Genomic DNA, 13,726 nt, shown 5'->3' on the forward strand with positions numbered 1-13,726 from the left:
AAGCCCCCCAGTCTTTCTTTCGACAAATACTTATCTGCATGTTATGAATAAGACACAGGTGGATAAGAAGGTAAGTAAATAACTGCCATGGGTTCTAATGGCTCCGGTTCACCGAGCCCTTACTGTATGTGCCAGGCGCCCTGTTGCGTGCTTCACCTGCATTCCCTCATTCAATTTGCTCATGGTTCCAAGTCCCCCCGCCAAGATTAGGGAGTATATCTCTCCATCTGGGGAGGTCTCACAGAGGAGGGACAATTGGTTTATGTCTTCAAAGATGAACAAGCGTTTGCCAGACGGGTGTGGTCTGGGAAGAAGTGGTTTGCCCCTGGTGGAGGGAGCAGCTTGGGCCAGGGTTGGGGGGTGTGAAATTGTGTTCTATTCCTGAGTGTCATGCAGGGTCCAGGAGATGGCCTGGAAGTCATTCCTGGACAGCACCCCCTCAGTGTGTGTCTTAATCCTGAGTTCAGACTTTTCCCACACCTCTTGCTGATGCACCAGTGGTTCTTGCTTTTGAGCAGTGGCATCCCTCCTGGCAACTCTGTCATCATGCTGTCATCTTTGGACAAGGATCGGCCAGGGCAATCCCTGAAGCTTTGAAAGCATTTGAACCTGATAACTTTATTTTTTTCCTTTTTATGATTTCTCTCTTTATTTAAAAAATTTTTATTGGAGTATAGTTGATTTACAATGTTGTGTTAGTTTCAGGTGTACAGCATAGTGAATCAGTCATACATATACATATATACACTCTGAGCCTGATAACTTTATTATAATAACTGGAGAATGGGGGCACATTTTTTTGAATTCTAATGATACGAATAGTAATTCTTGTGAGTGCGATCAACTTGAGATAAGAGGGAACTCTTGATGTGGCCCCAAAATGGAGACATCAGTGGTCCTGGTTAGAGGTTCTCTTTGAATTTCAGTTGGTTGACTGGGCTGTCAAAAGAGAAGGAAATAAAAGCAAAATGGAAAACCATATATGAACTGCTAGAAAGAACTCATCAGAGATGGTGCTTAAAAAACAAGTTGTACATAAAGATATGCCAGCTTTTTATTTGCCGGAGATGTGAATTCTCCTCCCCATACTGTGTTGCTTGGTGTTCCCACATATGAGGTTGGGCCTGTGTCCACGTCATGCTGAACTGTACCAGGAACGTGGCTCACTGGCTTAATTGAAAGGCCTAATTTGCCTCATGCAGCAAGATATCTGGAGGTGGGCAGCGACTGACTTAGGTCAGCACCTCTGAGAGTCTCTTGGGGTTTCCCTCCTGCTTCGTGCCTCATGGTCCCAAGGTGGCTGTCACTTTTCCAGCCACTCGGTCCACTTTCAGGTGGGAAGAAGTGGGAAGCCAGAGGGGCCGTGTCAGCTGTGTTTGCAAGAAAGCAACAGCTCTCCCTGGAGCACCCTCCCAGAGGGCAGTAATGGGTCACATGGCCACTGCTAGCAGCAAGAGGGTCTGGAAAAGTCAGTGTTCCACGCTGGAAGTTGGCCACGTTGGAAATGGCCATTGGTCGTTCAGATAGCATTGTCGGGAATCCCGTGTGGTCCAGTGGTCGGGACTCCGCGCTTCCACTGCAGGGGGCATGGGTTCAATCTCTGGTTGGGGAACTAGGATCCTGCAAGCTGTGTGGTGCAGCCAAAACAACAGCGACAACAGAAACCAAATAGCATGGTTTAGTACAGTCTGGCTTCCTTGTCAAGGAAGCCTTGGGCCTTCAAACCAGGATACAGGACAAGAGAGAAAATCTACCCAGCATCTGTGTGCTGTGATGTGAGATGTGTGCTGGGCACTGGGCTTCAGGGATTGGAGGACACAATCCCCGCCCTCCAAGGCCCCCAGTCTGCTGGGGAGCAGGCCTCAGGGAAGGAAGGAAGGCTGAGGTGGAAGGAACAGGCCGGGTGGGAGCCGGCCCAGTGGCCAGAGTGACTCCTGCCTGGGTGAGTCCAGATGATGGGCCAGCTCTAGGAGCATGACGTAGAGCTGAGTGGTGAGGATCTGGACAGCAAGCTGAGCTCTTAGGAGGCCCAGGAATCCTCTGACAGGTGGCTAATTTCATTTGTTAATTGCTTCTTGTCTTTCACTGTTGAGTCCAAAGGGCTGGAGAAGAATGGAGTAATTTATATCTCAGCTGATTAAAGTTCCTTTTCTGGATTAAAATCAGCCAGTCCAGAAAGCTTTTGTTTCCTAGGTCTTAAAATGCAAATGACTAGGGCTTTCCTGGTGGCGCAGTGGTTGAGAGTCCACCTGCCAATGCAGGGGACGCGGGTTCGTGCCCCGGTCCGGGAGGAGCCCACATGCCGCGGAGCGGCTGGGCCCGTGAGCCATGGCCGCTGAGCCTGCGTGTCCGGAGCCTGTGCTCCGCAGCGGGAGAGGCCACAGCAGTGAGAGGCCCGCGTACCGCAAAAAAAAAAAAAAAAAAAAAATGCAAATGACCGGTTGTGCCTGAGAGTTTGTATTGGGAGGATTTTGTATTTATTCATTTACCCAGTTCTCTCTCCACCCACTCACTCATCTATCCTCCCAGCCATCTACCTACCCATCCACCCATCCTCCACCCAGTTATTAATTCATGCAAAGCTCTACAGATACAAAGATAAACAAGCTAACTTGTCCTCAAATTGCTCACATTCCTAGACTGTAAAGCCAGGATGGTACAAACTAGTTATTTGTTGATTTAGTCACTCACTCTTTCATTCAACAGAAATGTGTGAGTACCTACTATGTGTCATGTGCTCTTTTGGGCCCATCAGGTACAGCAGTGAACGAGACGTGGTTCCTGCTCTCCTGGAGCTAATATTCTGGTGTTGGGTAGGACAATGTGGGGTTTTCCAGGAGCTTCGAGGGGGTTACCTGGGGAGTGGTGGGGATGAGCCTTCAGGGTTAGAATAAGGGGCGTGGTGCTCGCCGGCCAGAGGCATGGAAGAGCCAAGGGAAGTTAGGACCAGGGTTAGAGAAGGTCAGAGATGCGGCCTGGAGCGCCCTCTAGCGGCCATTGCAGAGAAGGGTTGGAGAGGGTAAGCTGGAAGCTCGGAGACCGGTTAGGATGTTGGAACAATTTGGGCAAGACGATTAAAAAAAAAAAAAATTACTGTGGTTAAATACACATAACATAAAATTTACCATTTTAAACATTTTAAGCTTACTATACATCTATAATAATGTATGTCATTAGATACATTCTCGGTGTTTTGTAACCATCACCACCATCCATCTGCAGAGCTTTTCTCATCATCCCGAACAGAAAGTCTGTCTGCACCGTGAAACACTAACTCCCCCCTCCCCGCCTCCCACAGCCCCCCGGTAACCTCTACTCTACTTTCTGTCTCTGTGAATTTGCCCTTTCTGGGTAATTCATATAAATGGAATCATACAATGTGTATCCTTTTGTGTTTGGCTTGTTTTATTTATTTGTCCGTGGTGTAGCACGTGTCAGCACTCCACTCCTTTTTATGGCTGAAAAATACTCCCTCGTATGTACAGAACACATTTTGTTTGTCCGTTCTTCTGTGGATGGACACTTGGGTTGTGTCCACCTTTTGACTATTGTGAATAATGCTACTAGTAACATTGGTGTGCAAGTATCTGTCTGAGTCCCTGCTATCCGTTATTTTGAGTCTATACCGGAGAGTGGAATTGCTCAAAAAAATATGGTAATTCTACATTTAACCTGAGCGTTCACCACCGTGGCTTCACCAATTTACATTGTCACAAGCAATAATGCACAAGGGTTCTAATTTCTCCACATCTTCACCAACACTTGTTATTTCCTGTGTTTTTTAAAAAAATACTATCTATCCTAATGGGTGTGAAGTGGTATCTCCTTGTGGATTTGATTTGCATTCCCCTAACGACTAATGATATTGAATATCTTTTCTTGTGCTTCTTGGCTTGTTGTGTATCTTTGCCCATTTTTGAATCGGATTGATATGTGTATATATATATATATATATATATATATATACACACACACACACACACACACATATGTATATTCTGGATATTCATCTCTTATTAGATACATGATCTGCAAATATTTTCTCCCATTCTGTGGATTATTTTTTCATTCTCTTAGTAGTGCTCTTTGATGCATGAAGGTTTTCAATTTTGATTACATCTACTTTATCTACTACTTTTTCTTTTGTTGCATAGAAAATAATTTTTAAAATTTGTGTTACAATATGCGTACCAAAAATAATTTTTTAGTTGAAGTGTAATATGTATCTTAAGCCAGAGAGCCTGGGTTTGAATCTTAACTCTGCTACTTCTCAGCCATGTGACCTTGTGTGGGTTAATATCTCTGTGCCTCTGTTTCCCCATCTGTAAAAGAGGGATAATAATAGAGCCAACTTGTTAGAAATGAACTGAGTTTAGATGAATTAATGTCAGAAGGCACTGTGAACAGTGGTTGACACCTAGTAGGTGTTCTTTAAGTGTTTGCTCTTTTTACCATGACTATATATCATATATTGGGTTTCTACATGGCAGTCCCTGCGCTGAGTGCTGTACAAACGTTATTCCACTATCCCATTGAATCCTCTCAAACCCCAAGAGGTTGTCTCCATGTTGTAGATGAGGAACCTGAGGCCTGGGCCCTCACACTTTGTTGAGTGCCATATCCTGGCATTTTTCCCCTGAGTGACCCCACTGTATCCTGAGGTGCTAGGAAGATGCCCATTTTAGAGATGCTGAACTTGAGGCTCAGAGAGAGGAGGTGACTGGCCTAAGGGCACACAGCAAAGGAATCGCAACACCTGGATTGATTCTTGGCCTGTGGACCCTTGCGGCCGGGGAGGGGTGAGGGTGTTTTGCGGGGACAGGGGAGTCCTGCTGGGCTGAATTCTGTTTCAGTTGTGCCACTGGAACTCCCGGGGTTCTGTGGGTTCCTGGGCACTGAGGCCGTGGAGGACCCCCAGCCAGGTGCCTGCCACCCGCAGAGGCCAAAGGCCAATGAATGACCTGAACACCTGCTCCGCTTGCGAAGCCTGCCTACTGGGGCTGGGCGGGCAGTTTGTGGGCGCTGGGACCTGTTCACCTTGTCCATGTGTTAACCCATTCCGTACCATGGCATACTGCCGCCATTGCATAGGTGAGGAAGCAGAGGCCCAGAGGTCAGAGGATGATCTCGTCCTTTTGTTTCACCTCCTTGAGAAAGTATGTTGACGTGCCCTTGCGTGAAAATGATGCTAATACTAGAATAATCTTGACTCTCATTTCTTTTTTTTTTTTGTAAGAAAGTAAATCATTAACGAACATACACTTTCAGCTGCTAACAGTCACAATTACTTGCTTCACCTGTACAGGCGATTGAGATACAGCACCCTGGTAGGGTTGCTGGGGCCACACCATTTCTGCTTCCAGGGTGCACACAAGTGCTCTTGTGTATATGTACACCCACACCCACACCCCCCCACACACACACACACGCCTGCGGGAACCCCGAATAAGCCCCACTTGACCCGGATTCTCATCTAACCTTGTTCAGCTGCCACTCTCTGGCTTCGGACACCTCGCTGAGCTTTATTTCCCTCATCTGTGAAATGGGGTGAAGCCCACTCCATGCCCCTCACAGGCTGTCATGAGTGGATGAGAAAGACACTGGTAAATTGCCGGGCTGGACTTAGTGGTCCAGGGCCCAGGCAGAGTTCGGAGTTCATTCCAGAAACGTTTGCTGAGCACCTACCGCACGCTGGACAGAAGCCAGGTTCACGTCGGTTCCTGGAGGGTAAAATCCCATTGCACTCAGGCTCCAGTTCGTGGGCACAGACGGCCTAAAGGACTGTGTGCGGTTTGGCCCCTGGCCACCCACTTGACCTCTGCTCCCAGCACTCAATCTCCGCTCACCCCACTCAAGCCACACTGGCCTCCAGAATGTCCCCTTCACACGCGGGCGTGTTTCCACCCAGGGCCTAAGCACAGGCTGTTTGCTGTCGTCCAGATTCCCTCCTCTCAGGGCATCTCTCAGCTCAGTGTCACCACTCAGCGGGGCCTTCCCTGATGCCACGTCTCCAGAAGGACCCCAGACACCTGTGTCACATGCAGTGTCCCCCCCGTCACCCTGTGTCTTCCTCCCCCATCAGAGTGGAGGCTCTGAGAGGCAGGGAACACGCAGCACGGTGCCCGGCACATAGTAGGCATGCAGTGCGAGGGTTTCCTCCACTTCTGGTATACTCACAAACTTGTGCATCCATGAAGCAATCCACTTTAGAAGATTGTCATTACCCCCCAAAGAAACCAAGCACCCCTTAGCAGTCAGTCCCTGGGCCCCTCCTTGATACAGTTTATCGACCTCCTAGGATGTGCCAGGCACCGTGTTTGGTTCATTCTCACGGTGACCCTATGAGGTGGGAACTATTCTTGTTCCCATTTTCCAGCTGGCAAAGCTGGGGCCCAGAGAGGTGAGGTCACTTGCCCACATCATGAAGCCAAGAGGTGACAGAGCTGGGATTTGAACCCACACGGAGCTTGTGCTTGGAGGATCTAACACATGAGTTTGATGTTTCCCAAACCCTAGTCATTCTCATGTATCACTCTGAACATTTTTCATTTTCATGAACCACCTGGACTAATACATAGTTAACGTTTTTCTTGAACTTGGCTCACTTTTCAAAATGTAACAGCTTTACCAAGATGTAATTCACATGACATGCAATTCACTCATTTAAAGGGTAGAATTCAGTGCTTTTTAATATGTGCAGCCATCACCACAATCACCTCTAGAATGTGTTCCTCACCCAGAAAGAAAGCCGTACCCATTAGCTGCCACCCCCAGTCGGTCCCCAGCCCTAGGCAAACCCTTTCCTGTTTTCTGTCTGTAAGAATTGCCTGTTCTAGGTACCTTGTATAAATGGAATCACACAGTATCTGTCCTTGTGGGTCAGTCTTAATCTTACGCAGCATGATGTTTTCTAGGTGCCCCCGGGCCATGGATGGCTACTCGTTCCTTTTTACGGCCGGTAGTCCTCTGTCATGTCAACATACCACACTTCGATTGGCTGTGTGTCGATTGATGGGCATTTGGTGTGTTTCCACTCTTTGCCACTCCCCTCATTTTTACAGTCCCCTTGTACCGGTTTCATTTCTTCACTATTCTCACCTCTGTCCGCACTTACTATTTATTTGGTTTCTGATCTCCTGTCTCCCTACTGCAAACAAGAATTGCAGGATTTCCGGGCTCTTGGCTCCTTTGTTCAGCGCCATGTTGAATGAATGAGTGAGCAAGTGAACCAGAGGGTGAGTCAGCGGCCGAGCAGAGAGGACAGATAGGCACGTGCACAGCTAACCGGCCCGCTGAGAGAAACCATGCTCGGCCACCCTTGACTTGGTTGTGGGGAAGCCAGAAGGGCTCGAGGTACAGTGAAACTGGGTCTCGGCGGTGTGTAGACGTCAGCCAGGTAGAGAGGGACAGGAAGGGCAACCCAGGCAGAGGGCTGAGCCTGAGCAGTGGCCGGGGGGCTTGACCTCTTCTGCCTGTACAACAGAGATTTGTTGTCCTCGCCACACTCCTGGGAGGGCACCCCTGTGCTCGCAGGGTGGCCTTGTCACTGAGCAGAGAGGAGGGCTTGGAGCAACGCAGAGAATTTAGTCCGGGGGGTGGGACAGCGCTCCGAGGACCCCGTTCCTTCCACCTCAGAAACCCCCTGACCTGGTGATCCCCAAGTGCCGGCCTCAGATAGATGCATTCGGGGCTTCTGAATCCAGATTTGTGCGCCGTGTCCCTCGAGATCCTGTATCAGGGGCTACCCTCAGAAGCCAGGCCAGGCAGGGATGGGAATTTAATGACAAACATGGTAGAGGGCGGGGGCCCTCCCAGGGTGGTCCTGCCCAGAGTGGCTGGACCACCCGATGTTCCAAGCAAAACTGATGACGGGGATTTGATCTCATTGTGAAATCTCACTGTTTTTATACATTGGAGAAAAAAAAATTTTTTAACCACACCCAGCCACCTTCAGTTAACACGGGCGGTATTGGCAGTCTCGATTCGCATATGATCTCGCTGAATCTTTGCCACAGTTCACGGGGAAACAGAGGCTTGGGAAAGTGGGCAGGTGCCACCGGCAGGCTGGGTCCAGGGATGTCAGACTCTTGGAAGCCTCCACCTTCAAGGGGCATCAGAAATGCCCTGAGTGTCCTCCGTGGGGGTCTGGCTACAGTTTGTGTTCTCTCCCCCACCCATCCTCCTCCCAGATTAAAGGAAAGCACCAGCTTCCTGATGCAGTGTTCACAAGTGACCACCAGAGGGCAGGATGGGGGCGATCTAAATGCTTTCAACATTTTGCTTTATTTGTTTTTAACCCCTTTTGCACTAGGGCCTTCATTCTAAACCCGACAAAGCCAAGTCTTCCACGGCCATTTAGATTTTTATTTTAACGCTTGTCACTGATTTTGGAGCATGTGTCACTCAGCTTGGGTCCCCATCAGGTCTCTTGTCAGTTTCGATTTTGCAAGCCAGTCAGGGCTGCCGGGCCGAAGTTGGGACATTCATCTGCAGCCCTCACAGCCCTGGCCACCCCAGTTTGTTTTCACTGCTATTGTTTCTCTTTTCAATAAATTATTTTTTGGGGAAAAAAAGTTTCCCCAAAGTTTTATTTCTAAAAGAGGTGTGTGTGTGGGGGGGTGTGTATGTGTCCAGGGGGTGGGTAGCCCATAATGAGAGCCCCATGAATATAGAAATGGCACTTCTGACCTAAGAAGATGTATTTCCAGAGATGCTAAGTCTTCTACTTGAAGACAGGGTCTCCTGAGAAGAGGAACGTTCTGTTGTATCTCAAGCCTCGGCTCCGTGCCACTTCCTCTAAGAAGCCCTCCTGGGTTGCACCCTTTCCTGTGCACTCCAGGCCCTTCAGCCTCCAGTGCCATAATTTATTTCCAAGTGCTTCCCTCCTGTAGACCCTGAGCTCCCAGAGGGCAAGAACCTGGCCTCCGTCATTCTCACTTGACGTCCCCACCGCCTCACGCTTCATCCTCAAGGCTTTCAGTGAGCAAGCACTTGAAATCTGCTAGGCACTCTCCTGACCCCACCTCACCCCATCCCTCAGCTGCCCTGCGAGGGAAGGAATTATTATTGTCGCCCTTGTGGTCGTTGTTATCTTCTCACCGACCTCGTTTGACATCAGAAGGAACCGAGGCCCAGAAAGGAGAAGCAGGTTGTCCAGGACGACACCATTTGGCAGCATCAGAGCTAGGATTTGAACCCAGGCCCGTGTGAGTGCAAATCCCTGCTCCCGGCGGCTTAGTGCCCCGGCATAGTAGCATTATTGTAGGGACTCAAGCAGGGCTCACTGAGTTCGCAGGGAGAGCTCTCGGCTGGGGTCTAGGTGCACGCGGCCCGCGCACGCCCGCCTGGGGCTCTTCCTGCCGCCGCCGCCCACCTCCCTCGGTCCTTCGCGAGCTGCCTCCTCTTTCTTCTCTCTTCTCCTCCTTCTCCAAAAGCCTGTTGAGGTAGAATCTACATCCTATAAAATTCACTCGTTTTTTAACCGTACAATGTAATCATTCTCAGTAAATTTACAAAGTCGCACAACCATCACCACTGCCTAACTCCAGAACCTTCTCGTCACCCCATTAAGAAACCCCGTACCCGTTAGGCCCTGGCAGCCACCGACCTACTTCTGTGCCCACCATTTCGCCTTCTCTGGACATTTCCCACCATGAGGTCTTCCCCCCGGTTTCTCTCCCCGCGCACGGTGGTTTTGGTGCAGCCAGAGCGCCTCCGCCCTTCGTGTTGGCCTGGCTCCCTCTCAGTGCCGCTGTCTTCCCTGTCCCTCCCTTCCCTGTCTGCCCCTCCTCACGGTGGAGAGAACCCAGGGGTCAGGCTGGGCGAAAGCGGATGAAAAATGTTCTGCTTTGGTTTTTTTTTCAGGGGTGTGTCTTAAGTGATTTCCAACGTCCTGCAGTTGATAACGCCCTGTGGGTTGGCCGTGCCCTGGTGGGATGGGCTCAGAGTGCCTTGTTTGGGGTAGATAACCCCCCATCCTGCAGGGCTGACCCCAGCTTGGACCCCTCCTTGTTGCCCTGCCATCCAGGGCGGCTGAACTTGATACACCACTAGTCGGTCATGGCCAAGGTGATTTGAGCCCTGACTGAGAGCTCCATGCTCTGAGCAGTTTATTACACATATTTCTTCATTTCCTCCTCCCAGCGACCCGGTGGGACAGGCACTGTCGTCATCCCTATTTTACATAGAGCTGGGGCACAGAGAGGTTAAACAACCAGCCCGATATCACAAAGCTGTCTAGTGCTGGGACGAGGATTCGAACCCAGGCAGTCTGCCTCCAGCATCCACACCCTTTCCCTGCACCCCGGCCGCCTCTGTGAGACTAGCCATCCCCTCCCTGGGTCTCAGTTTCCCCTCTGGACAGTCTTCTGCTCTGTCTGTGCCCTGACCCTTTAGGGGATTGTCAACTCCTGGAAGATGGGGGCATGTGTATGGCTTCTGTGGGTCCCTTTTGGTGGCTGAGGAGCCGCCATGCACACAGTAGGTCTGCCTTCTGTGTGTCATGGATTCCCAGGTCTAGCAGTGAACTCCTTGTCAGAAGGAGAATTGGGAACCCTCTGCCTTTCAGGAAGCGCTTACAGAGCATCTGAGTGCCGGGCTGCGTGCCAGTCCCTGGGACCTCCTTGCCTGTGGGGAGCTCACAGCCCTGCGGGGAGGACAGGCTCTCATCACGAGAAGCACCTTCACATACTCGAAGAGGAGGCCCCGTGACTCGGGCTTGCTCGCTCAGAGGGCTTCCTCGGACGTGCTGCTTGCACTGGCCCTCAGCGATGGTTGCATTTCCACAAATAGAAGGGGCACTCCCGGCGGAGGGCCCTGCCTGAGCAGAGGCTGGGAGGCTGAGGAATGGGTGTCACTGTGATGGTACGTGGAGGCTGTACGGCTAAGGTCACTGAAAGCCCAGCCAAGGCTGTGGGGTGCAGGGACTGTGGCAGGGCCAGTGGCCCATGTCCTCATGCAGGAATGCAGACCCTTGGGGCTGGCCAGCCTTCTTTTCTGGGGACTGCGGGAATCTGCATTGCTACCCACCGTCCTTCTGATGCTTAAGTGTCGGCAACTCATTCAAATAAAACAAAATAGTGTGCCTACCTCCCCCTGCCCCCCGCCCCCCCAAAACCTGACACAAACAGAGTCACTCCTGGGGGCTACCAGTTTTCATCCCTGTTTTCCTTCGTGAACGCAGATGTTGATTTTTAACAGCCTCCCATCATTTTTATAGGTGAGAGATTTCTGCTCAAGGCTGAGCCCTCTCAGTAGGTCGGCATGGTTGCTTGTACATTCAGTCTTTTCTGGAATGAATGAAGGACATTAATAAGGATCGCCCGAGGACCTACTGTGGCCGGGTGTCGTCCTGGGACGTGGGGAGCCAGGCTGACCAGGGTGGGCGCCCCTGGGGAACTGACCTTCGAGTAGGGACGGAAGGAGGAATCACCGGGATGCAGAATGTTCCTCCAGAAGAGGTGTTGTGGGGCCCTGTGTCTGGGGGCCACCCTGAGCCTGGGCAACTGCTGGAGGCTGCTGGATGGTTAGCTCTTAATCCAGAGACCCCGGCATGAATAGGAGCGAACTAGGTGGAGAGGAAGGGGAGTGTGTTTGTTTTCCGGGGCTGCCGTAATGAATCACCTTTGTGGCTCAGAAACAGTAGATACTTATTCTCTCTCCGTTCTGGAGGCCAGAGCCTGAAGCTAAGGTGTTGGCAGGGCCACAATCCCTCCAGGGATTCTAGGGGAGGATCCTTCCTTGCCTCTATCCGCTTTGGGGGCCCGAGGCGTTCTTTAGCTTGTGGCCACACCCCTCCAGTCTCTGCCTCCGTCCTCATGTGGCATCCTCCCCGGAGGCTGCATCTTCTCTTCTGGACGCTTGCTGGATTTAGGGCCATCCAGGGTGATCCAGAATAATCTCATCTCAAGATCCTTAATTTATTAATAATTACATCTGCAAAGACCTTTTTCCAGATAAAGTCACATTTACAGGTTCTGGGCAGACATACCTTTTGTGGGGGGCCACCATCCCATCCGCTACAGGGAGGAAGACTTTTTCTGACTGAGGAATAGCATGAGCAAAGGCCCTGTGGTCGCCTGGTGCAGCCGATTGGGGTGGGGCAGGTGTGGGGTCAAATGGTAAAAGGTGAACAGGGGTCTGGGGTGGGAGGGATGGGGAGCCAGGGGAGGCATCCAGGGTGTGTGTGGGGTGCCTTGGTCACCATTGTGCATGCAGGTGGTTCCCCTGGCCAGGTGAGAAGGGTCCTACAGGGCAGGGTGGGACGAGCCCAGCTGACCAGAAGGCGATAGCCCTGACTAGGTAGGGGTCGCTTTGGGCCTGGAGTGGAGGTGCGGCAGGGGTCCCCCTACTCCTGGGAGTGTGACCTGGTGACTGTGGCCACCTCCAGGCCGAGAAAGCGGGACTCTGAGCGGGAGGGGGGGGGCGTCCTCCATCACTGGTGCCTGCCCACCCCCACCCGCCTCGTCGGGGCTCAGCTCTGTCTGTCTCCACCTGGGACTTGCCAGGTCTGACTTGTTCACTTTTCTTTTTATCCTTCTCACCCTGCCCTGTCTCCTGTCTTTCTGCCTCCACCCCACCCCCTTCCCTGCTCGCACCCCACTGCCCTGCTCTCTTTGTCTCCTCGAGGTCTCTGACTTTCTTCGGGTTCATCTCTTTTCCCACCTGTGTGTGTCTCCATCCCCCCCAGTGACCAAGCCCCTTCCCCCGATCTCTGTCATCCTCTCTGCCCCTTCTAGCCCATTTCTCTCTTGGTCCATCCCCGTCAGGCCTATGGGAGGCTGAGCAGCTGGCCGTCAGCAGCCTCCGAGTTCCTGGGGGTGGACGGTTGTTCCCTAGGACAGGCAGACTCAGCTAGGGCCACCTCCCGCTGTTCTGTTAGCCCCTCAGCGAGCAGGACCCCACTTTCCAACTGGACCATCAGCCAGGCAGTCAGAGGGCAGGGGCCAGGCTGTACCTCCACCTACACCATCAGCTGGGGCCACCCCCAACTGGCTGTCCGTTGGGCAGTGAGCGGTGGGGACCCCTCGCCTGCCAGATGCAGGGCGCCTAGTCGGAGGGGCCATGGGCCTGCTTCTGAAGAGCTCTGAAGTTCACACTGTGGTTTCCTCGCTGCTGAGCTCAGCTCCCCGCTGGTGCCCTCGGGGGCTTCCTGTCAGCCGCTCTGCCCCCGTTGGGGTTGTGGGCCTGATGTGTACAGTGCACGTGGTCCCTGGGGCCGGGGGTACCTCTGCGCCAGCCGCCCCCCCGGGCTCTCGTGCAGGGCGCTCGCCGTGCGCCAGTCCGGTTCTGGTTCAGGCGTGGGCTGACCTGACGGAGGTGGTGTGGAGCTGGGGCTCTGCGGCTGCCCCGCCGCTCACCTCGGCAGCTGCCTTTGCTCTCGAGCTCCAGCTTCCTCGTATGGCCCGTGGAGATGAAAATGTGTCCCCCAGGGAAGCACCGTGAGGACTAAACGAGATGCTCTGGTATTATTCTGCCTCATCCGATGCAGAAAACCCTGAAACGCAGGGATACTCCATCCCATTTTACAGAAGAGGTAACTGAGGCTCAGGAAGGTGGGGTGACTTGCCAAGATCACACTCTTTTGAAGGAAGTTCCCAAGAAAGGTCACCTTGGGTCGGCCTTAGGTGTGCTATAATTAGCATTTTTAATTTCTGAAAAGGATGCTCCCCCTGTTCCCACCACCCTCCCCCCACCCCCAGCTGGCAGATGGTGACTCTGGGAGCCG

General features: G+C 52.1%; 1 protein-coding gene across 2 annotated transcripts in view; it reads left to right on the top strand.

Annotated features, from left to right (window-relative positions):
- Window positions 1-13,726, top strand: part of KIAA1671 — a 188,594-nt gene that overhangs the window by 79,819 nt on the left and 95,049 nt on the right. The window lies entirely within an intron of this gene.

Source organism: Mesoplodon bidens (assembly GCF_964165515.1).
Source record: "Mesoplodon bidens genome assembly, chromosome: 13".
NCBI classification, from domain to species: Eukaryota; Metazoa; Chordata; class Mammalia; order Artiodactyla; family Ziphiidae; genus Mesoplodon; species Mesoplodon bidens.